The 23,045-nt window shown below is 37.3% G+C and overlaps 1 protein-coding gene and 1 non-coding gene across 2 annotated transcripts in view; one reads left to right on the forward strand and one right to left on the reverse strand.

Moving 5' to 3' along the window:
- LOC137252290 (uncharacterized) overlaps positions 1 to 23,045 on the reverse strand; it is a 114,901-nt gene that overhangs the window by 7,765 nt on the left and 84,091 nt on the right. The window lies entirely within an intron of this gene.
- On the forward strand, positions 15,089 to 15,171 carry TRNAL-CAG (transfer RNA leucine (anticodon CAG)). Its single transcript has one exon. It is a non-coding gene; the product is annotated as a tRNA-Leu (tRNA).

Raw genomic sequence — 23,045 nt, forward strand, 5'->3', positions numbered from 1 at the left:
CGCACTTTTTCGGTTTTTCGAAATTTTCGATATCGATTTCGTTCATTTTAAATATCGATTTGAGATGAGTGCCCAAGAACCTACGTACCAAATTTCATTAAGATACCTCAAAATTTACTAAAGTTATCGTGTTTACGAATGGGCGGACGGACGGACGGACAGACATGGCTTAATGAAATTCTTTTTTCGCCCAGATCATTTTGATATATAGAAGTCTATATCTATCTGGATTAGTTTATGCCGTTACGGGGTACCGATATGCGAACAAAGTTAATATACTCTGTGAGCTGTGCTCAGCTGAATATAAAAAAATAAGTAGGTACTTTGTGTGAGTATGCAAAGTTTCACGTTTTTTGTGGTTTGCATGTAAAAACTATGACCACGAATCACTTATTTCAACAATACATGACGCAAGCGTAAACATTTGGTGAAATTTGAAGCCTCTATCTGTTAAAATGGGGCAGTAATTACGAAAAGATTCTTATCTAAACAATCGGTTGTGGGGGATATTTGCTTTATATATGACCGCTCTCATCAATTTTTTCAGACAATAATACGTGCAATATACGAAAGCGTATGGTGAAGTTTGAAACTTGAATCTGATAAATTGAGGAAGATATGACAAAAATCATCTTTTCTGAAAAATCGGTTATATGGGGGATATATGCTATAGTGGTCCGATCCGGCCGGTTCCGACAAATGTCTAATCGGACACCTAAATATACCCGCTCATCAAATTTTATCAAGATATCTCAAAAATTGAGGGACTAGTTTGCATACAAACAGATAGACGGGCATGGCTAAATCAACTCAGCTCTTCATCCTAATAATTTCGGTATACTTAATGGTGCGTCTATCTATTTTCCTTTAAGGACTTACAATTTTGAGATTCGTGACGAAGTTAATATACCATTTCATTTTCATGAAAGGTATAAATATACAACGTAAGTAAAACAGGCATAAGATTACCTGTCTACCGAAGCCTTTGGGTTTTTTTTTTTTTTGTTGCATTAAGAGGCTAGCAAAGTTGCCGTAGTCATAACGTATATATTGGCTTCACTCAGAGAAAAACGCCGTTCTAAAATCAAGCACCACCGGACTCAACTCAAGCTTTTCATGTTCTTACTTTTTTGTTCTTGAAAAACGAACGACCTGTTCTTAAAACAACAACCTTGTTCTTGAACTGACACCATTTTCTTGAAAAAAGAACGGCCGGTCTTAAAATATGAACAAATGTTCTATTAATGAGAACGATGTTCTTAAATCAAGCCCAAGAAAAAAAAAATATGGTACAATTCGTGTGCACCACAATGTTAAATACACCATTTGGCACCAGCTATTAAACAGTTGTAGTGGCCCGGCGGCTATGATGTTACGCTTGCGATCGTGTTGCGCGAGTTCGATCACCGCCAAACTCTGAATTTTTTAAAACAATTTTTTTTTTGTTCTATTTTTTTAACTCTTATTTTTCGTTCAGTTACATTCATATATCCACGGGTAATTCTCAAACTTGTTATGAAATGTTTTAAGTATATATGCAGATTACATCTTTAAATAAGAATAATTTCTCAATAAGAGAAATGTATGAGAAAATGCTTATTATGCATTTTTCTTAAACTTTTGAATTTTAATAACAATTTTTTTGTTGTAAATATTCTTTATTTATGACAAAAATATTATTATTAATAAAAATTAAATAAATATATTTAAAAAAATACTTTCCCTCCCACCAAAGATCAAGCACGAACCGTTCTTAAATTGAGACCGAAAAAATGTTAAATTGGCCCCAAATCGTTCTCGAAGCGTGAGAACGAAAAATCCTAAATCAAGCCCAAGTAGTGCTTGAAATGAGCACAGAAGGTTCCACATCAATACCAAAGTGGTGATAAAATACGAACGGTGTGCTTGGAAAAACTGTTCTTAAAACAAGCCCATCGGTCACAAGTTAAGAAAAAACGTACTTAACAGACTTTTGTCAACGAATGTTCTTAATTTTGAACTTGTTTCGTTCGTTTTAGGACGATTTTTTCTCTGAGTGTTCAGTTATTAACCTAAAAAATGTGATAATTTCCCAAAAAATAAAAAAAATGGTAAAATTACTAGCGAATTGAACAAATAATAAGCGACGTGGTCAAATTGTATTCAAAACAAAAAGTAATATATCCAAAAAGTTAATAAATTCACCAACTCAAATATTTATGGGTTATAGATATGGCGAAAAACCAAAGACCAATGGTTGGCTATAATATGGTTATGGCTAAAGCGTTATGATATGACCCCATGGACCAGTTACATTGATTTTCATAAGGTTGGTTGGATCAGCTGTTTTATATGGATATGGATATGGCAAGTTTGCCACGAGCTTTATGCTCATATTCGCTGTATAAGGTCGCACATCGAAATTATTTTCCACTCCACTTCAGCATCGCCCATTAGTAGCAGGACAAGGGGCCTTGAATATTCCCGCAGTGGGCATGCCTGTCGTAGGCAGCGACTTAAATTTACCTATAAGGTTCTGCGTGGTCAAGCCGTTCCAGGGATATTCAGCCCAGTACCTTAACGTTGGTAATTTTGGAACGTACGGGATCAATATAGGGCAAAGGACCATCATAATCAATAATACCTACCTTCGCGGGGTGTGTTTATCTCTAGAAGAAGGAGAAATAGAAACAAGACGACTTAATGTGAAACTTTTCGACCATCATTTAACGCTTTATTTTTATTCGTGACCCGACAATCATCTCTAGGTTAAAGAAAAAGTATCGGCATCTCTAGAGATTGTTCATAGTTATCGATTTCCGGAAATCCTTCCTTACTGAATAATTTCGTAATATTCTAAGCTACAAGCACACACATTTTATGTATTTTGTTTTTGTTATTCGATGGCTTAATGTCAAAATTGTACAGCACCATAAGTTGAAATGTCCAATCAGATAATAAAAAGTACCCATTACTATTAGTGAAGGAACTTTGTGTGACCTCGACTTCACATCTTCTCCTGAGTATACGAGCAAGGATAACATCATTGTGTATAGCTGACCACACTGCCTTACTCGCGGCACAACCATGTCTCATCACAGTGCCCATCCCCAGCGGGCTAGGGGGCATAGAATATACCCGCGGCAGGTACTTCTGTCGGAAGAGGCGACTAAAATACCAAATTGATTTAAGGAGTTGTGTAGCACTACCCTTCCAAGGTGTTGCCAGCGCAATATATAGCTTCTCCAACTCAATTGTCAACCTCACCTAATCGTAGCGAATTCTACTACTTTAACAGCCGAGGTTCTGACAACCCCAAGGTCCTCATGGATCTAGAGGGTGGGAGGGCATTGTGGCCTTGAAGGTTTCATGTGATCATACTAAATCGTTTCCGAGATGGTCGGTCTGGTGCCTTAATGGTGGTTGTTACCGGAACGTACCGGATCTGTATCCGGCATAGTCCATCAACATCGATAACACTCCCCAAGGCCTTTGGGGAGTGTCCTTATCGCTATAACAACAACATCACAGTGCCCACATATATAAATTCGTTCAGAGCTATATGCCCTTGCCTGCAATGACAAAAACCTTATTATATGGCCTCAATCAGTGTGTATAGAGCAAATCGAGCCTAAAATTATTGCTCTATTGATGGCTGTGGTAGCCCAGCATGCGCCATAAGGCAGTGCCCTGTAAAACGCCCATCATGGACCTCGATTCTTCTATGATAGGAGCAACTTTGTTAATCTAATATTTTAAGACGTGCATATTAGATATGTGATATTATAAATTTTGCTGCTCCCTGAATCAATCTACTGTTGTCTTGCTTGCTTGATCATGTGCAACTCATGCCTAATTTTTTTATTTATCTTGAACTCAATTGCTTTTCCATTCCTTCTTTCCCTCTGTGCCAGGTAAAAAATGGACACACGCTCTGCACTAAGCGCCAAGACACTGAAAATGTACGGTAATACTATTTCATGTAGTCCCAGTTTGGAGGACGGTCATCAAGACAATGTTGTACTTGAACTTAATAAAGACTGCTACCGTAGCAGACGGTCTGGAATCGCCGCCGGCGGATGAAACTATATAGATACCTAAATATATAAGCACTGTTTTAGTATTTACCGATGTAAATTTCTCTCCAACTAATTATAATACAAATTGCTGGAGTTAAACTTGACCTGAAAAAGTATATGTCCTTTTTCAAGCCATTATACGCAAATTGTCGACATTCGCAACACGCCAAAAATTACAGCGTCACATGGCAGTCACTTATTTAATATTCCAATGCATAAATTTATAAATATTTTTTCGCGAAATTTTTTATAATGATTAATGAATGATACTTACAATGTTGAATGAGAATAAATATTATGGCCGCTATATCAAGTCATGCTTTCAACAAATCATGTTTTGGGCGACTCCGATTGCAGCGTCTAGTAGTTATGAGTATGAGTGCACAACATTTGTGCGCTAAATGTCTTTGAACACAGATTAGGTAAATCATGAGGCAAATCATGCGGAGTAACTTTAATTAGTTTCTGAGATTTCATTGAACAAGTACAACTACGAATGGATTGAGGTGCGTACTCAATAATTGCAACAACATTTGTTCAACCGGCCTTTCGATGGGACCAAAAAAAGGCGCAAAGGAAATAAGCACTGGGTGTCGCAAAATATGTTCCACTAATTGCAGATAGGCAGTTTAGGAAAGTCTGATAAATTCTAGCATTTTCAGTTCAAATTAAACTTGTTTCAAGTAAAATTAAACTTGGTTAAAATTTTTTTTTTTTTAAATCAAATGAACTGAAACTTTTTTCAAATAAAATAGAATTTTTTCAAATCAAATGAAACCTTTTTTCAAATCAAATGAAACTTTTGAAACTACGTTACACTGCGCTACCTGGAACAGCTGTTACTGTGAAGAACATTGAGAGATGAAGTCAGCAAATGCTTATCTCATCCAAGGTCCACTTCTTTAAGAGAAAACTGAGAGTGGCCATCGAATTTCCAAAAACCTTATGCCCAGTTACAAAGTAATAGCATTATATTTTGGGATTTGATGATACAGATCTTGATTGTTGCTAGCCAAGCCAGAATACCCAGCTGGAAGAACTGTGATCAGCAACCCAGCTGCATCAGTGAGGTCAATACTTGATAGTTCCGTTGTTCCGCAGCCAGTGAATGAATTAAAACTGTGCCCTTTAAGCTTTAAATGCCAAAAAGGACCCTTTAGTGACCATTGTAGAACATCAAAGCTCGTTATACCCGTAAAGCAGATAATTTTTGTAAAAAAAGCTAGTTTGAAACTATGATTACAAGATTAAAAGTTAGTTTTTGTCCTCGGTCGGTTCGGTATCTTCCTTACTCTGGCTTCAATATTCTCAATAACGTGCAATCAGGAACAGTAGGCGGCAAGACAAACCTTTTAAACTTCCAAAACATGACAATTATGCATGCCTATGAACCCATTAGAGGATTCGGTTTGAGTCATATTTGAGCTCACGTTAACAATTAACATACACCTCAAATCTCAAGCTTTGTTTCTTAACAATAGCTCAACTTGAGAATTGGGTTCTCAAAAAACGGAAACTTTATATATGACAAAAAATACTGTTTTTCAAGTTGAAAAAGATAGTTTTCAACTTGTTCTGAGTTTTATTCTCTAATTGGACTCCAATGAAGATTCCATAACTGCAGTATTTGGTGGTGCCGCCTTGGAGAATATTTATATTTTAAACTTAACCTGATATCAAATGTGAGATATCAATTGGAGAATTTGAGAACTATGAATTTCTCTAAGGTTGAATAGTGATTGGAAAATGATGTTGGATATCAACTTTAAATCTATATATGTGACCCGGTCTATGAAAAGATGGCTTATGACTCAAAAAAAAAACTACTACTAGGAAACTGAAGAAATTCATTATTTATCCTTAACAGCTGTTTCTCGCATTTCTTTTTTGCGTCATAAGCCACCTTTTCATAGACCGGGTCACATATATCTCAAAAGCAGGATTCATATTTTTTCGATGTTTGTTGGGAAAGGAGTTGAAAGTTGAGGAGCAGTAAAGTATCTCAAAGTTCCACTACTAGTTTTCAGTCCTGTAATTGGCCATTATCGCCAAATCAATCGTTTTAATGTCGTACATGAGGTTCCAGCAAATAAATAGCCAAAGACTTCGCTGACTAGGTCATGTTATGCGAATCACCGACGACGCTCTGGCCAAGAAAGTATTTCAGTTGATACCACAGTTTGAAAGCAGAGGAATGGGGATACCTCCACTGAGATGGGAGAGGCAGGTAGAGGGATGACTTGTCTTCCCTTCGTGCTCCCAATTGGCGTCAGTTATTGCTAAACAGGAGTGACTTGTTACGAAACGGCCAAAATCGCTTAGGCGGTCAAGCGCCAATTAATGATGTTGATGCAGATCTCATCCCGCGCATTGGGCTAAGGTTTAAGTTCATCGTAATTATCCAGATTCGTTGTTATCGGAGTTTATTCAGACCTGGTAAGTTAACTGTTAACCAATTCATCATCTTACGACATATTATGTAGTAATAATCATATTATTTGTCAATTGCAACTCAGTTCATGGTCGCTGTTGCGTCCCAAGTTACGTTGGGGAACACTACTAGCTAACTTAAGTTTAGTACCGAAACCGGCACATCTATTAAGCAGATATATGGGCGTTCTAATAGACTTATTTTGTTTTGTTGATTTTCCGACAGGGTGGATGAATGATGTATATTGGAACGATTTTCCGTCGTCCCTTGTATTATAGTTCGTAGGTAGATGAGCAGGTATTGTAAAATTGATGCTTGTGCATATTTATGTGTATGTGCTGTGTGTTCATACAGAACCGAGGGTGGTTTTTGCTGATCGATTTGTGTGGCTGACTGAGGCAGGTAAAAGGTGGTAATTCTAGTCGTTTAACCTTCTCTGTGGATTTGTTGCTTTGGTGTGTTTATTGTTTTGTGTTTATTAGGCGTTCTAATACTTACTAATACGCCACCTTGTATAGCATATTCACATAAGTTCAAACCTATGTTTTGCTGGTCTGCTGCAACATTAGCGAGACCATGTTTTCTCGATTTTTAGAATCTATGAGTTACAGCCCGAGGCATTGGTACAACAGCCTGCAAACTTATTTTTCAATTTTATTTATTTAAATTTTTTCAATTATTTCAAGTTCGTATTTTATTCAAATTTACATAATTGCGAATATATTGAAAGAATGATTTGTATGTAAGTATGGAAATAAGTTTAACATAAATATATACATATGTATGTACGCATGTCATTTATGCATTGTACCACATAATATTACAGCAATTTAAATTTTTTTTTTACTGGATTTTTTTTATGGTGAATCGCATGAAAATGTGTCAAGGCAAATCAAATGCACATTACTCACATTATTTTAATTATTTACTTAACTTTAACACAAAAAAAAGTTTTGCAGTTCGCGTTTATTTGAATTTAACAGTGTGGCAACAGTAATTTGAGAAATTTATCGAGCTCTTTATTTTTTTAATTGCGCCAACCTTTCGCATTGACACTCATTAATCTAACATTTTTTTTGTTTAATGGGCAATGAGTGTGCTTAGTGTTTAGTATTGGTTTTATGTATTGTAATCGAGTAAATAAACAAAAAAAAAATTAAGAATATTCTATTATTTTTTCAATCACATGTGCCAACTCTAAAAACAACATAAACAATTCAAACAACAAAAGATTTTAATGAGGCAAATCTTTTTAATGACCACCCGCTTCTTGCTTTGTTAATTTTTTCTTTTTTAATAATTTTTACAGTTGTCACGTTTTTGACGTTAAGCAATGCGATATTTTCCTCTGATAAAGTTATTTGTCAGTATGCGAAAGTGGGGCGAAAAGATGTATGTCGAAAGGAAGCATGTACTGTTTCAGTTTGCTCTTAACCCTTTGATGCAAATGGGAAAAAAATTTTCCCAAATTTTATTATTAACTAGCAGACCAGGCAGACGTTGTTCTGCCATAAATTTGGTCTATCTGCATACATCTTAATAAGCTCTTTCCGTCTAACTCTGCCTCCCCCTCTTATATTTTTCTTAATCTTTTATTCACTCCTCCCTCCGTCTTTTTCGATTCATCTATCTCTATTTCGTCTCACTCTATCTCTTTCTCAGTCTCCTTCTCCTACCCTCTTTGCTCTTATTGCCAGTCCCAGAGGGTGGTCCTAATCCCAGTCCCAGTCCGTCTCTGGTCTAGTTCCCGGAAAAAAGGATCGTAAATACTAATACTGGCAAATTAATACACCAAATTTCAGGCAAATCGAATAGGATGTACATAGGTACATATATAAGTATGTGGGTATTATTAATTCATTTTTTTTATTTCGGCTTCGCATGCTTATTTATCAGTTTGGCCAGGTTGATGCTACTAAATCGAATATTACAATGGAAATTACTTTAAAGCTCTCAGCAATAGCTTTCATTTGATATCCATAATACACACACATTGTACAGGTATCCGGGTCGACGTTTTGGCCTATATCTCAAGACCCTTGTCACTCAGCGATATAAAAATTACTCTGTACTAAAGCACATATCAACAGCTTTCATTTGCTATCCATATTACACACACCTTCTAGGGGTATCCGGGTCCACGTTTTGGCCTATATCTCGAGACCCTAGTCACACAGCGATATAAAAATTACTCTGCACTAAAGCACAAATCAACAGCTTCAATTTGATACCCATAATGTAAAAACACAACCTAGTATTACCCTGATCCACATTTTGGCCTTTATCTCTAGACCCTAGTCACCCAGGGATATGAAAATTACCCTGTACTAAAGCACTCATCAACAGCTTTCATTTGATATCCATTTTGTATGAACATATTTTAGGGGTGCCCGTGTCCACGTTTTGGCCTATATCTCGAGACCCTAGTCACCAATAGGTATGAAAACTGGCCTGTACCAAAGCACTCATCAACAGATTTCATTTGATATCCAATTGTATGAAAACATTCTAGAGGTGCCCTGGTCCACGTTTTGGCCTATATCTCGAGACCCTAGTCACCAATAGGTATGAAAACTACCCTGTAGTAAAGCACTCAGCAACAGCTTTCATTTGATATCCATATTGTATAAACACATTCTAGGGGTGCCCGGGTCCACGTTTTGGCCTATATCTCGAGACCCGAGTCACCCAGGGGTACGAAAAATACTCAGTGTCAAAGTACTCATAAACAGATTCCATTTGATACCCATATTGTACAAATACATCCCAGGATTACCCAGGTCCACGTTTTGATCACAAGACCCTAGTCAGAACGGTATAAAAGGTATTGTATGTCCGTTCCCTGGTTATAAGCTACCTCTCCACGAATTTTCAGCCAAATTGGTTCATCCGTTCTTGAGTTATGCGTAGTGTAACTAACACGACTTTCTTTTATATAGTATTTTTCTAAAAAAAAAATCATAACTCAAGAATGGCTAAGCCGATTTGGGATTTCAAAATCAACTAACCATCACCTCTCCTTCCTGTATCTCTCCTAAAAATTTCATGGTAATCTTTCTATCCGTTCTCGAGTTATGGAGTGACAATCAAAATGTACACTTCTTTTTATATATATAGATTCCTATTTACTGCATTCGCACTTAACCTCCTTAACTGTTTTGGCCGTCAAACGGACGCTTCCTTGCTGATCTTTGGGGTGATTGAATACACCAAAGGAACTCATATCGACTTTTATCTATTTCTTCCAACGACAAGGAGGCGCCCTCCTCTTTTTCTGGTTCCATAATCAGGTGCCAAAGAAATACCCTCTGGGCCGGAGCATCTCCTTTCTTTAACTTAACATGCGTGCGATTCTTCACTGGCTTTGTAGTCTGACGCGCTAATGCTGGTTCTACGATAAACGGAGTCCTCTGCTACTTTAAAATTATGCCTGTCAACAAGGCGCAAATCTGCTCACTGCATGCTTGATGACAGCAGATACTTAGTTTTGTCTAACATCAAACCCATTATTTTCCAGTCTGGAGCAAGGAGGACCATCTGGGCGGTTGTCTAGGCCGATAACAACAAAATCTTCAGCAGATGCCACTTATTCCATGTTTTTATAAAACATATTTCAAAAATTTTAATGAGCTCAAGGCCGGTTTTAAATAAAACAAATAAATATGTTTTTGTTTTAATTTATTATCACTCGATATTTCGAATTCAGTCTGAATTCATCAGGAGTTCTTCAACTGTGTGTCTTCTAATCACTTACAACGACATAGCCAGGGTCATCGATACTATCATCACTGCTGAAAGTTTCGTCTTCGACTTCCACGGAATCGATGAATTATATCAATTCTTCATCGGATAATGCTTCCAAATGTATATTCCTTTTATAAAAACGTCCAGAGCAATCCATATTAACCACAAAACTATATATTCCCCTGCAATGAAAGCACATCTTTATGTCAGTATGGAATAATTTTTTATCAACAAACCGCTAAGACCGCCTTGAGACGGTCTTGCTTTTTTCGAATCCAAACCCTACTTTCAATTACTTTTTCACTTCAAACCATTTTTAAAAATCAAAAAGAATATGCAAGGTACTTACCGTAAAATTATGAACTTGATTGTTTTAATCTAAATGTATCTCTTTTTAAAATCAAAAACGCAAAACTGGATAATCAATTTGTAACGCTACTTCACTCGTTCCCCGCACTTCACTGAGAATAACTTTGAAATGCGTTGTCACAATACATTAAATAATGCATCAAAATACTACTAAAATTAATTTGCACTTAATTACCGTAATTTTAGGCGACAAAAATGTGTATTCTGGACTCTGAAGGCAAAAAAAAAAGGAAGACTGTCTTGAGACGGTCTTACCCGTTTGAGGGTTAAGTTCTGCAGCTTGTATAGTTTTTTCCAGAATCAAAGAAATCGCAAGATAAGAGGTCACTCTGTCTAAAACCTTATTCGAGGTTCGAGCGTATCCTATTGAGCTGGAGGTATAGCTGATCGTTGCACAACTGTATAAGTTTTTACGCATAGACAACCCCTTTTCGTCCTGTCGAACATAACTGCAAAACTATCGATGGTGGTATCGATTGTGTTATTTTTGGAAAACAATGAATTTTTAATGGGAGATTGTCGATAGTTTCGCTTTTTTAGCTTATTTTTGCTCATAAGTTTTGATTGGGTTACCCGAACCATATCGAATTTTGACAGCAACTTATGCATTTAAGCTCGTTAAAATTTATATATTGTAGAGACTTTGTGGGGGATTGACGCTTCCCATTATCTTCAATACGATAGTTTCGAAACTATAGATAGTTTTTTTATAAGTATCTTTTTTTAAAGAGATAAAGTGTATCATTGATAGTTTTTTGCCATTACTTGGCCAATAATGAATGAGCTTGAATGCTATACTAAAAAGGTATTTCATTCAATTGTGGGCTTGGTTCCTTTCTTCATCGCTGCCTCCAGAGGACAGACAAATGTTCCCTCCCTAATATAAGCACCCTGTGGACATCGGTTACCAAGTACCATTTTCTTTCTTACATGAATTGGCGCTTTGCTTGAAGCCTTCTGTCGCCGAATTTGTTTTATTAACTCGCTTTTCAGGCACTCACATCTTTCTGTCTCTGCTCTCTTCTTCCTAGAAAGTTGTCGCATTTCCCTTTTCAACTCACTCACGTTCACTCACTCTTCTTGTAAATTCGATATCAATGATACCCTGTAAGAAAGCAAACTTACTTTCGGTTGGCGCACGGCATTCTTTATCCTACCAGGAGCCGCCAATCTTTTTATCGGTGGTGAAAACAAATGTTCTAGAGTTATGCTTCCACCGTTTTCTGCATTCCGTGGAATTGACTATTGCTCTTAGAGAGCATTGACGATCTGTTGCAATTTACCATCATTACATCCTGTCAGGCAATTGACGGATATCACACTTGTTTTGTACACAATGGACAAAGCGACTGGCGCGCCTTGTTGGATGGCCATTGTTGGAACCCATTGGTGGACGAGAGAGCGACGATACGGCCAAATCGGTACCCATCGTACCTCCGTGTTTTCCTATTACCCACCGAACGGCAAAAAATCAGCTTTTGGTAGATCTTTTATGTCGTGGAGGCTGAACTCGTTCAATAAATAAGATTTTTTTTGGGTAGACTGCTAATCATATATATTATTTATAATTGTTTTTTTTTTTTTATGTACGGGTCCCTTTTTCGCTCTAATTTGGAATTCAAATCTATAAAAAAACTGTTGGTTGTAAAGATGGAGATTCGGGCTATTAGCGAGCTTTGGGTAATTTTGGTCGTAATGATTTTGTTTAGCTATATTTTAATAATATATTTGTTAAAAATAAACGATTGTGAGCAGACAAAGAATTCTATTTGTACTATGGCGCTATTGCGAATATTTGCACTGCTTTACCGGCAGTTGCTACCATACGCTAGATGGAAGCGCAAGCTGTAAGTTTTAATTGATTGATAGAACAGCTGATTTCTGTTGATATTTGATAAGAGACTTTTATATTGGTTGCACAAGATGCGCATGGGTCCGGCTCGTTTATACAAGTCCAGAAATATTAGAGAAGGTATTTGCCAAAAAAGTTAAAGGTTGTACATTTTGTTGTTGTAATTTCAATGATTTTTTTATGTTTTACAGAAAGAGTTTTGCAGGGAAATACTTTAGATCGTGCAGCCGGTGTTGGCCCCATCCAGGTTTATTTTTTTAGAACGCTGCCGAAGGTGTTCTGCCCAAAAATACTATGGATTCCACACCCGGTTCCGGAACAGTCCCGGGTAATTTTTCAGTTTTTTTTTTTTTGTGAATATCAATTATGGAAGCATTCCACCTTTTTATTATTGATAACGAAGTCAAAACACGTCTTTTGAAACCTCTGCCAACAGTTTTGGACTTTTATAAGCAGTCAACCCATGTTGAAAGTTTTTACTAAAAATATGTAGCAATCAGAGAACGTATAACTATAGAGAACCCCCAACAGAACGAATAGTGGGAAACAGTAAACCATCAAATCGCGGGTTTGTAATTCACCATTGGGGAAATGTGGCATGAAATTCGTCAGTTCCAACGCTAGAAAATTTTTATTTTGATATAATAACCACAATTTTACTATTATTTTACGATTTCAAAAACTTTTTTGTGAAATTTTAACGAAATCACCGCGTTTTTTGCTAATCTTCAAGTAGGTAATGTGGTGAATTACCTACCGCCAGATTGACAATTTCTATTGCTGTCCGTCGTTGGCGATTGTCTATAGCTTTACGTCTCTGATGTAGAATGTATAAATAAAATCTTAAAATGTTAGATATCTTCTAAAAATAAAAGAAATTGCAAGCACATCCGCGACGAATAGTGGAAACATCGAGGGTGGAATATTAAGCACTGGAAGGATTTGTCTTGAGTTTGTCAATTTAAATGAAAATAATATGTTAGTGCCTATAAAATAATCACAATTTGACAACTTTTTAATAACTTTTTTGTGAATTTTAACTAAACCACAGTGTTTTTTTTTATAACTTTCAAGAAAATTATTTAGTGAATTGCAAATCGCCAGTTTGATACCTTTCATTGCTGTTCATCGTTGGTTATAATCCGATAGCTTCAAGTTTCTTTGCTAAAAACTGTATTTTTTGACCTTTGTCCTTGATTACCCTATGTTAGTGGGTATATATCCCTGCAGTCAAAAGCCAAAGTAGTCAGCTGACATTCTAGTTCATTGACTAGAATTTTGTGGGGTTATTCATACTAGTTAGTGGATGAGTAGTTAATTGACTAGAATTTGGTATCGTTAATCATACTAGTCTGTTTTCGAATAGTTCATTGACTATAACTTTGTGTTATTTAGTATTTTTTCATATCGATAGTCCCAGACGAAAAACCTATGCCCATGCCAAAACAACGGAGAATGGCAAGGATAAACCCCTACCAAAAACCGGAAACCCAGCCAGTATCTACCGATATTATCCCCTTAGTAACGAAAACGTTTAAAGCCGTTATGATTCCCTTAATTAAACGAAATTCTTCGGTTATCCAGCCATCAGCATGACTTCCGTAAAGTGCATATCACTACCCCCATTCTGAACTCCAATAACACTCATCATAGGACGGTGCTACTGCAGCTTGGCCTGTTTTGACACAGTCCACCACGACTGGCTCGTTCCTTCTCCGTTAGATAGATAGATAATTTATTCAGCATTGCACTGCGACCATTGGTATATTGTGTCCTCACCTCATTTACACCACCTCATCCAAGCGCCTTCATTGTTGAACCCTAGCAGTTCTCTTGGCTTGAGGGATTTAATATGGGAATGTTCTGGCCATGGTGAGCCCATAAACTTAGCTCTGGGTTTTGAATTGCGTCACATTCCAAGAGGATATGGTCCGCCGTCTCCGCTGATCGATAACAAAATACACTTTTTATACATCTGAAATATAATGAATAAAATGAATTTGAGCTAATTTATCAATTTTCAAATAATTTTTCAACCCGACTAGGACTAGTATATTAACTAGTAGGATGCAGATGCAAATATTGACTAGTATGTATATGTCCTTACTATAACTTATACACTGAGTAGTATGCCAACTGTTATGTTGATGTTGAATACACTAACTAGTATGTCAATTGCTATGATATTGGTGTATATAATAACTAGTATGCCATCTGGTATAATGCTGACGCAAAGGCTGCCAATTGATATTACGTAGTTGTTGCCGCGTTAAAAATACCAGTTGCTAATAAGGAAAAATTACAGAACTCATACAATTTGAGATTTTTGGCAAACTAGTATCCTTCTAGTACACAACTAGTTGGTTTGACTGTAGGGATACCAACAAAATACACACTTTCAGAAAAAAGTATTTTTTAATTGTTAATTCATTTCTAAAAAACGTAGAAAAGTTTAACAATAATATCTTTTTAATAAAAATCTCCCACTTTACATATTTTGTTCGTGCACTGTCCAATACAAATAAACAACGGAGCGCAAACTCAATGCTTCGCTCACAGCTGTGTCAGCTACTATTCCATATTATAAACATGTACTCCGGCTTGTATACGTCATTTGGCCAACAGCTGATAAGTGTCAGGATGGCCGAGTGGTCTAAGGCGCTGCGTTCAGGTCGCAGTCTACTCTGTAGGCGTGGGTTCGAATCCCACTTCTGACAATTAAATTTTATTTTTTTATATTTTCACGTTTTAAAAAATTTAATTTTTTTCATTTAGTCTATTTAGTACAACATGTGCACCAGTCAATTTGATTTTCTTATAAAAAGCCATATGGTTACTACATACAGACCTAAGCAATATTTGAATTATTGTATGTATGTAGTTATTTAATTACTTAAAGTTCTGGTTTAATGGCTTAACTTTGCCATTGGCAAGAATTTAGCACACAATTTTTTTTAAGAATTTGTTGAATAAATGGTTTTACTTAGCATACCTAATTATAATCCATTTGAATAAATTAAGTTAAGAAGTACATATATACCTAATTTTTGTCAATGAGAATCTAATAACTTACTGGACTGAATGTGTGTTTCCTATATATAAATCAGATATGCATCACGTATCATTATCTTTATCCGTAGAATTCTTCGACTTAGTGCCGAAAAACAATATAAATAATAATGGGCGCTCCTATAACTTTAAGGATGCAAATTATGAATCTCTAAACTCTCTCATATCTGAAATAGACTGGCCATCTATTTTCTTTGCTAAAAAAGCAACTGAATGTTTCGATGGTTTTCTGCTAAAGATGGCGGACATATTGAGTAGGAATCTCTCTCTCCTTCCGGTTAAGGTTTACAACCTGCGCTGGTACAATACTAGGTTGAAAAAGTAGAAAAATCAAAGAAATAAGTACTTTAAATTATACAAGACAGCCAGCGATACTGCTTTTAAAGATCTGTATACTTCTTATATGACGCAGTTCAATGTTCTTGATAAGCTTTTGTACAATAAATACGTTTCTCGAGTTGAAGATGAGTTGAAAGTTAATCCTAAATCTTTTTGGAACTATGTGCGTTCAAAGAAAGGTTGTTCTAATATACCAACCTGTGTTAAATTTAATGACACTTGCTCTAATAGCTTGACCGATTCGGCATTCATTCGGATTCTTCTTGCTGAATTTTTTAAATCTACTTTTGTTGTTGAAGCGGATAACTTTGATAAAAGGTATCGTACTGATAGCCCTAAACCTTTAGATTTTGGGTCTTTGTCCGTATCTGACACCGATATTATCTTGGAGATATCCTCCTTACAGTCTTCAATTAAAAACAAGTAAGAACGGGACTGTCTTCGAAGACTTCATACCTTTAATGAATGGGGCTGAACAATAATCTTATCCCATTCGTAATCTCCAAATAATGCGCTGTATGAGATAAGAAATATATAGTGAACAGATGTACATACCTAAACGATTTTAAGATAAATATAAAAAATGGCAAAAAACCCCCTTATCTGAACGATCGGTTGTATGGGATATATATTATATATAGCTCCGATCGAAATGATTTTTACAGGAAATCTTCTATGGTATATTAGAATATATATCACCAAGTTTCACGTTTTTATATTGGAAACTAAGGGAGAAATGGCCAAAAATCTATATATCTGAACGATCGGTTGTATGGGATAGGTATACACTATATACATATAGCTCCGATCAAAGTGATTTTTTCAGGAAATCTTCTATGATATATTAAAATAAATAGCACCAAGTTTAACGTTTTTATATTCGAAATTAAGGGAGAAATTGCCAAAAATCTTTCTATCTGAACGATCGGTTGTATGGGATATATACTACATATAGCTCCGATCAAAGTGATTTTTTCAGAAAGTCTTCTATGATATATTAAAATGTATATCACAAAGTTTCACGTTTATACTTTCTAAATTAAGGGAGAAATGGCCAAACTCTTTCTATCAGAACGATCGGTTGTATGGGATATAACTATATATAGCTCCGATCAAAGTGATTTTTTCAGGAAATCTTATATGATATATTAGAATATATATATCACCAAGTTTCACGTTTTTATATTGGAAACTAAGGGAGAAATGGCCAAAAATCTATATATCTGAACGATCGGTTGTATGGGATAGGTATATACTATATACATATAGCTCCGATCAAAGTGATTTTTTCAGGAAATCTTCTATGATATATTAAAATAAATAGCACCAAGTTTAATGTTTTTATATTTGAAATTAAGGGAGAAATTGCCAAAAATCTTTCTATCTGAACGATCGGTTGTATGGGATATATACTATATGTGGTACGTCGACAACGTTATGACTTAATACTATGCGTTAATGCACGCACAAAACGTTTAAGCTGCTCGCACCTTTAGAAGCGGCTGCCAAAATACAACCCTACAAATAAGATCAAACAAACCTTTTTTATTGTAAATAATTGAATTGTCATTACTACTTCACTTGTGTTTCCGTTTAATAAAAATCATCATAAAATTCGCTAATAGTACCGTATTGGTGACCCACACGTCTCCGAACAATTCTTGAAATTTCTAAATAAGAAGAATGTCTTTAAACGATAGTACATTGGTAACAGGTGGATCCTCCCTTCCTGATGCCACACTGTCACAATTGCATACACCACGATTGCCGCTTCCCACGATGTCTGAGGAAAATATTGAAGCCTACTTTTATTCATTAGACTTCTGGTTCGAAGCTTCGCGAATTACAACTGACGCGGCAAAATTCAGCATCGTACTTGCAAGTGTACCTCCGACTAAACTTATGGAGCTTCGAACGCTTGTGGAGAGCGCACCTGCAACTGGACGTTACGCTTACATTCAGAAAAAGTTAATTGAGCATTTCACAGAAAGCCAGCAACGCCGCCTCCAAAGAGTTTTGAAAGAGCTCACCTTAGGGAATCGACGACCAAGTGATTTGTACAACGAGATGCGTCGCACCGCCGGCCCAACACTTAGTGAAAGCATTTTGCACGATCTTTGGGTAAGTCGTTTACCTGCCTACACACAGGCAGCAATAATTGCAACAAGTGTACCTATTAGCGAAAAGATTAAAATCGCCGATTCTATAACTGACTGTGTCGCTCTCAAAGAAGGGAAGGTATGTGAGGTTAGTGTCGAACCTCAACAATCACGTGAGATTTCTAACCTACGAGCCGAGATTGCTGCTTTGACTAAGCAAGTCGGAAAGCTTTTAGATAACCAAAGTGTAAAAGCTCGCCCACGTGCTAGATCTTTATCCCGCTCAAGGTCAAATCAAAGCCAACAAAGTTGTTGGTATCACGCCAAATTTGGCAATAAGGCAACTAATGTCGGCAGCCATGTTCATTCGCATCAACTGATCAAAAACAATCTACACAGTAACAATGCTCAGCTAATTTAATATCAGAGATCGGCAAACACTCTGGTTCTCCGAAAAGTTATAGACTTTGCATTCTTGACCCTTCATCCAACATCAAGTTTTTGATTGACTCAGGTGCTGATGTTTCTGTCATTCCGAAGTCAACAAAAATAGCTCGAGCAAGTCCTACAACTATGCAATTGTTTGCTGCGAACGGCACAGCCGTTTCTACTTATGGCGAAGTTATTTTAAATCTAAATTTAAAGCTTCGACGAGAGTTTTTGTGGAATTTCGTTATTGCGGATGTATCGCAAGCGATTTTGGGCGCAGATTTTCTTGGTTTCCACGGAATTGTTGTCGATTTACAAGGCCGACGGCTTATTGACCGAGTTACGCTACTCAAGGCCCCATGTTCGACACAGGAGCTAGAATCTTCAAGCATCTCTACTATAAACTACACTCAAAAATTTGCTGAACTGCTTAGAGAGTTCACTGAAATTACGCGCCCGAAGCCGATCGGTAGCCAAACAACGTCATCGATCTTCCATCGAATTACTACGAACGGACAACCCACTTTCGCACGACATCGGCGCTTATCGCCGGAAAAATTAGCAGCTGCTCGTACGGAATTCGAATCTCTAATCAAGCTTGGGATTTGTCGTCCATCGTCAAGTAACTGGGCTAGGCCCTTGCATTTAGTTCGAAAAGCCGACGGTTCGTGGAGGCCCTGCGGCGATTATAGAGCCCTGAACGCTATTACCACTCCGGACCGTTATCCGCTCCCTTTTCTCCAGGATTTTTCGACGATATTATCAGGTAAAACTATTTTTTCTAAAATTGATCTACAAAAGGCATTTCACCAAGTGCCTATACACCCAGACGATATTTGCAAACCTGCGATTACAACCCATTTGGGTTATATGAGTTTACCCACATGACTTTCGGCTTACGGAATGCTGCACAAACCTTCCAGCGTCTTATTAACGAAGTGTTTCGCGGATTGGATTTTACTTTTACTTATCTAGACGATATTTATATCGCTTCGAAATCCATTGAGGAACACAAAGAACATCTCCGTTTGGTATTCAGTCGTTTGAGCACTAACAATCTAACGATCAATGAAGCTAAGTCCCGCTTCGGCGTATCAGAACTTGAATTTTTGGGCCACTCCATCACGAAAGATGGTATTCGACCCTTACCTACTCGTGTAGACGCGCTGATTAGTTTTAACCTGCCTGTCGTCGCAAAAGAGCTTAAACGCTTCTTGGCGATGCTGAATTTTTATCGAAGGTTTTTGCCTAATGCTCTGTTTCATCAATCGCCATTATTTTCTATGATTCCTGGCAATAAGAGAAACGACACCACTCGTCTTGTGTGGACAGAGAACGCAAAAAATCATTTTGAGGCATGTAAGGCAAAGCTCGCTAATTGTGCCATGCTAGCTCACCCTCTGCCGGATGCAGAGCTCTCACTCTGGGTTGATGCATCCGACTACGCAGTCGGAGCGGTTTTAAATCAAGTTGTTGATGGGAATCTTCAGCCGCTTGGATTCTTTTCGAGGAAATTTACGCCAGCCGAAGCGCGTTATAGTACATACGACCGTGAGCTTTCTGCGATTTACTTTGCTATGCGCCACTTTCGTTATATGGTGGAGGGTCGCAGTTTCCATGTTTATACTGATCATAAGCCTCTTACCTTTGCATTTTCACAGGTACTACACAAAGCTTCAGATCGGCAAGTGAGACAGTTGGAGTTCATTTCACAAATAACAACAGACATTCGACATGTTAAAGGTGAGGATAATGTGACTGCTGACTTGCTTTCTCGCATTAACGCACTAACGGCTACGCCTATTAACTACGACGAACTAGCTGACGACCAAATTAACGATGTAGAGCTAACTTCATATATTGACGACAGTAAGAACCATTCGCTCAAGTTAAAAAGCATTTTACTACCTTTTAGTCAAAAGAGAGTAGTTTGCGATGTTTCGACCGCTAACATTCGCCCTTTCATTACAAAGAAGTTCCGTAGCCAGGCCCTACACGCAACACACAACCTATCGCACCCTGGTATGCGCGCCACAGCTAAATTGATGACTCAACGGTTTGTGTGGCCTGGTATTCAGCGCGACAGCAAAATGTTTGCCAAAACATGCGTTCAATGTCAAAAAAACAAAATTATTCGTCACAACCAGAGCGTACTACAACGTCGAGAATGTGCGAGACAACGCTTTGCATATTTGCACATCGACATCGTCGGCCCGTTTCCGCTTTCGGATGGCAACAAGTATTGCCTAACAGTCATAGACCGATATACTAGATGGCCTGAGGCATATCCAATACCAAATATGACTGCACCAATTGTTGCTAAAGCACTTCTCAGCGGCTGGATTGCTCGATTCGGCGTACCCATTGATATCACTTCCGACCTCGGACGTCAGTTCGAAAGCGCCTTGTTTGGAGAACTGATGCGCTGCTTGGGAATTTCTCATTTACGCACCACTCCATATCATCCGCAGGCAAATGGATTGATAGAACGCTGGCATCGGACACTCAAGGCCTCCATTTTATGCTACCAAGTGGATCAGTGGACAACGTACTTGCCATTCATATTATTAGGCCTGCGTTCGGCCTTTAAAGCCGATATAGGTTGCACTCCAGCTGAATTAACGTACGGAACTACTCTTCGTCTACCATCAGATTTGTTCGTATCAGGTTCAAAATACGTCAACGAAGCGGATTTGGTTAGGGAACTGCGTAAGATAATGAATGAGCTACGACCGGTGGACACGAGTTGGCATTCGCCGAAAAAGCCTTTTGTAAATGCAAAATTAGATTCAACAGACAACGTTTTCATCAGGGATGACTCAATTCGTCCATCTCTGTCAGCACCTTACAAGGGGCCGTACAAAGTTCTCAGCCGAAATTCGAAATTTTATGTGATCGAGGTCAATGGGAATAAATCGAAAATTTCGATCGATCGTCTAAAACCCGCCTTCATCGCACAATCTACAGCTTTCTAGGAGGGGAATACTGTGGTGCGTCGACAACGTTATGACTTAATACTATGCGTTAACGCACGCACAAAACGTTTAAGCTGCTCGCACTTTTAGAAGCGGCTGCCAAAATACAACCCTACAAATAAGAACAAACAAACCTTTTTTATTGTAAATAATTGAATTGTCATTACTACTTCACTTGTGTTTCCGTTTAATAAAAATCATCATAAAATTCGCTAATAGTACCGTACTCCGATCAAAGTGATTTTGTCAGAAAATCTACTATGATATATTAAAATATATATCACCGAGTTTCACGTTTATACTTTCTAAATTAAGGGAGAAATGGCCAAAAATCTTTCTATCTGAACGATCGGTTGTATGGGATATAACTATATATAACTCCGATCAAAGTGATTTTTTCAGGATATCTTCTACGATATATTAGAATATATATCACCGAGTTTCACGTTTATACTTTCTAAATTGCGGCAGGAATGACCAAAATCGTCTTATCTGAACGATCGGTTGTATGGGAGATATATTTTATAGTCGTCCGATCCTACCGGATCCGACAAATGTCTAATATAATACAAAAATACATCCTTGTGCCAAATTTGATTGAGATATCTCAAAATTTTAGGGACTAGTTTGCGTTCAAACAGACAGGTGGACGGACAGACGGATATGGCTATATCAACTCAGTTCGTCGCCCTGATCAATTCGGTATACTTAATGATGAGTCTATCTTCTATATTTCTCAACGTTACGAACATCGGACCAAAGTTAATATACCATTTCATGTTCATGAAAGGTATAATGATATAGACGGATTATCCTCTTTTTTACTTAAGAAGTGTAGTATTTCTCTTTGTGTGCCATTGTGCCACATTTTCAATATTTCGCTATCGTCTGGAGTTTTTGTTGATCGCTGGAAGCTGGCATCTATCACCCCTATGTTCAAGTCTGGCAACAAAAATGAAGTAAAGAATTACATGCCAATATCCATACTATCAACATCTTCAAAACTTTTTGAAAAGGTTGTTAAAAACATTTTATCATTCGCTATCAATAGAATAGTCGATCCATATCAGCATGGCTTTATTGCGGGACGTTCGACTGACACAAATCTGGCTGTTTTCTCTCAGTTTTGTATCTCTGCATTACGGATTTTTTAAGGCTTTTGACACAGTTTCTCACAAACTACTTCTTTGGAAACTTGAAAACATGGGCTTTCACTGAACCTTTCTGTCGTGGCTGAAGTCCTATTTGGAAAATATAATCTCTTTTGTTGAAATCGAGAAAACTAAGTCTTATGAACTCTTAGCAATCTCGGTTATACCACAAGGTAGCATCCTTGGTCCTATTTTGTTCTTAATGTTTATTAATGATGTTGGCTCATGCATAAACAATTCGAATTATTTGCTTTATGCCGACAACTTAAAACTCTTTCGGAGGATCTCTTGTACCTCTGATGCATTGCGTCTGTAAGAAGATCTAAATTCGATTAACAATTGGGCCATTCAAAATAATCTACAACTCAATATTAGTAAATGTTGTGCTTTCTTTCGTGTATGTTGTCTCAAATGTAACTCTTGCTTCAGTTAATGAGTTTCGCGATCTTGGTGTAATTTTTGACTCCACTTTGATCTTTGGTAATCACGTAAACTTTCTCATACCAAAAGGTTGTACCAACTTGGCTTT

The sequence above is a fragment of the Eurosta solidaginis genome, chromosome 5, assembly GCF_040869045.1.
Source record: "Eurosta solidaginis isolate ZX-2024a chromosome 5, ASM4086904v1, whole genome shotgun sequence".
Classification (NCBI taxonomy): domain Eukaryota; kingdom Metazoa; phylum Arthropoda; class Insecta; order Diptera; family Tephritidae; genus Eurosta; species Eurosta solidaginis.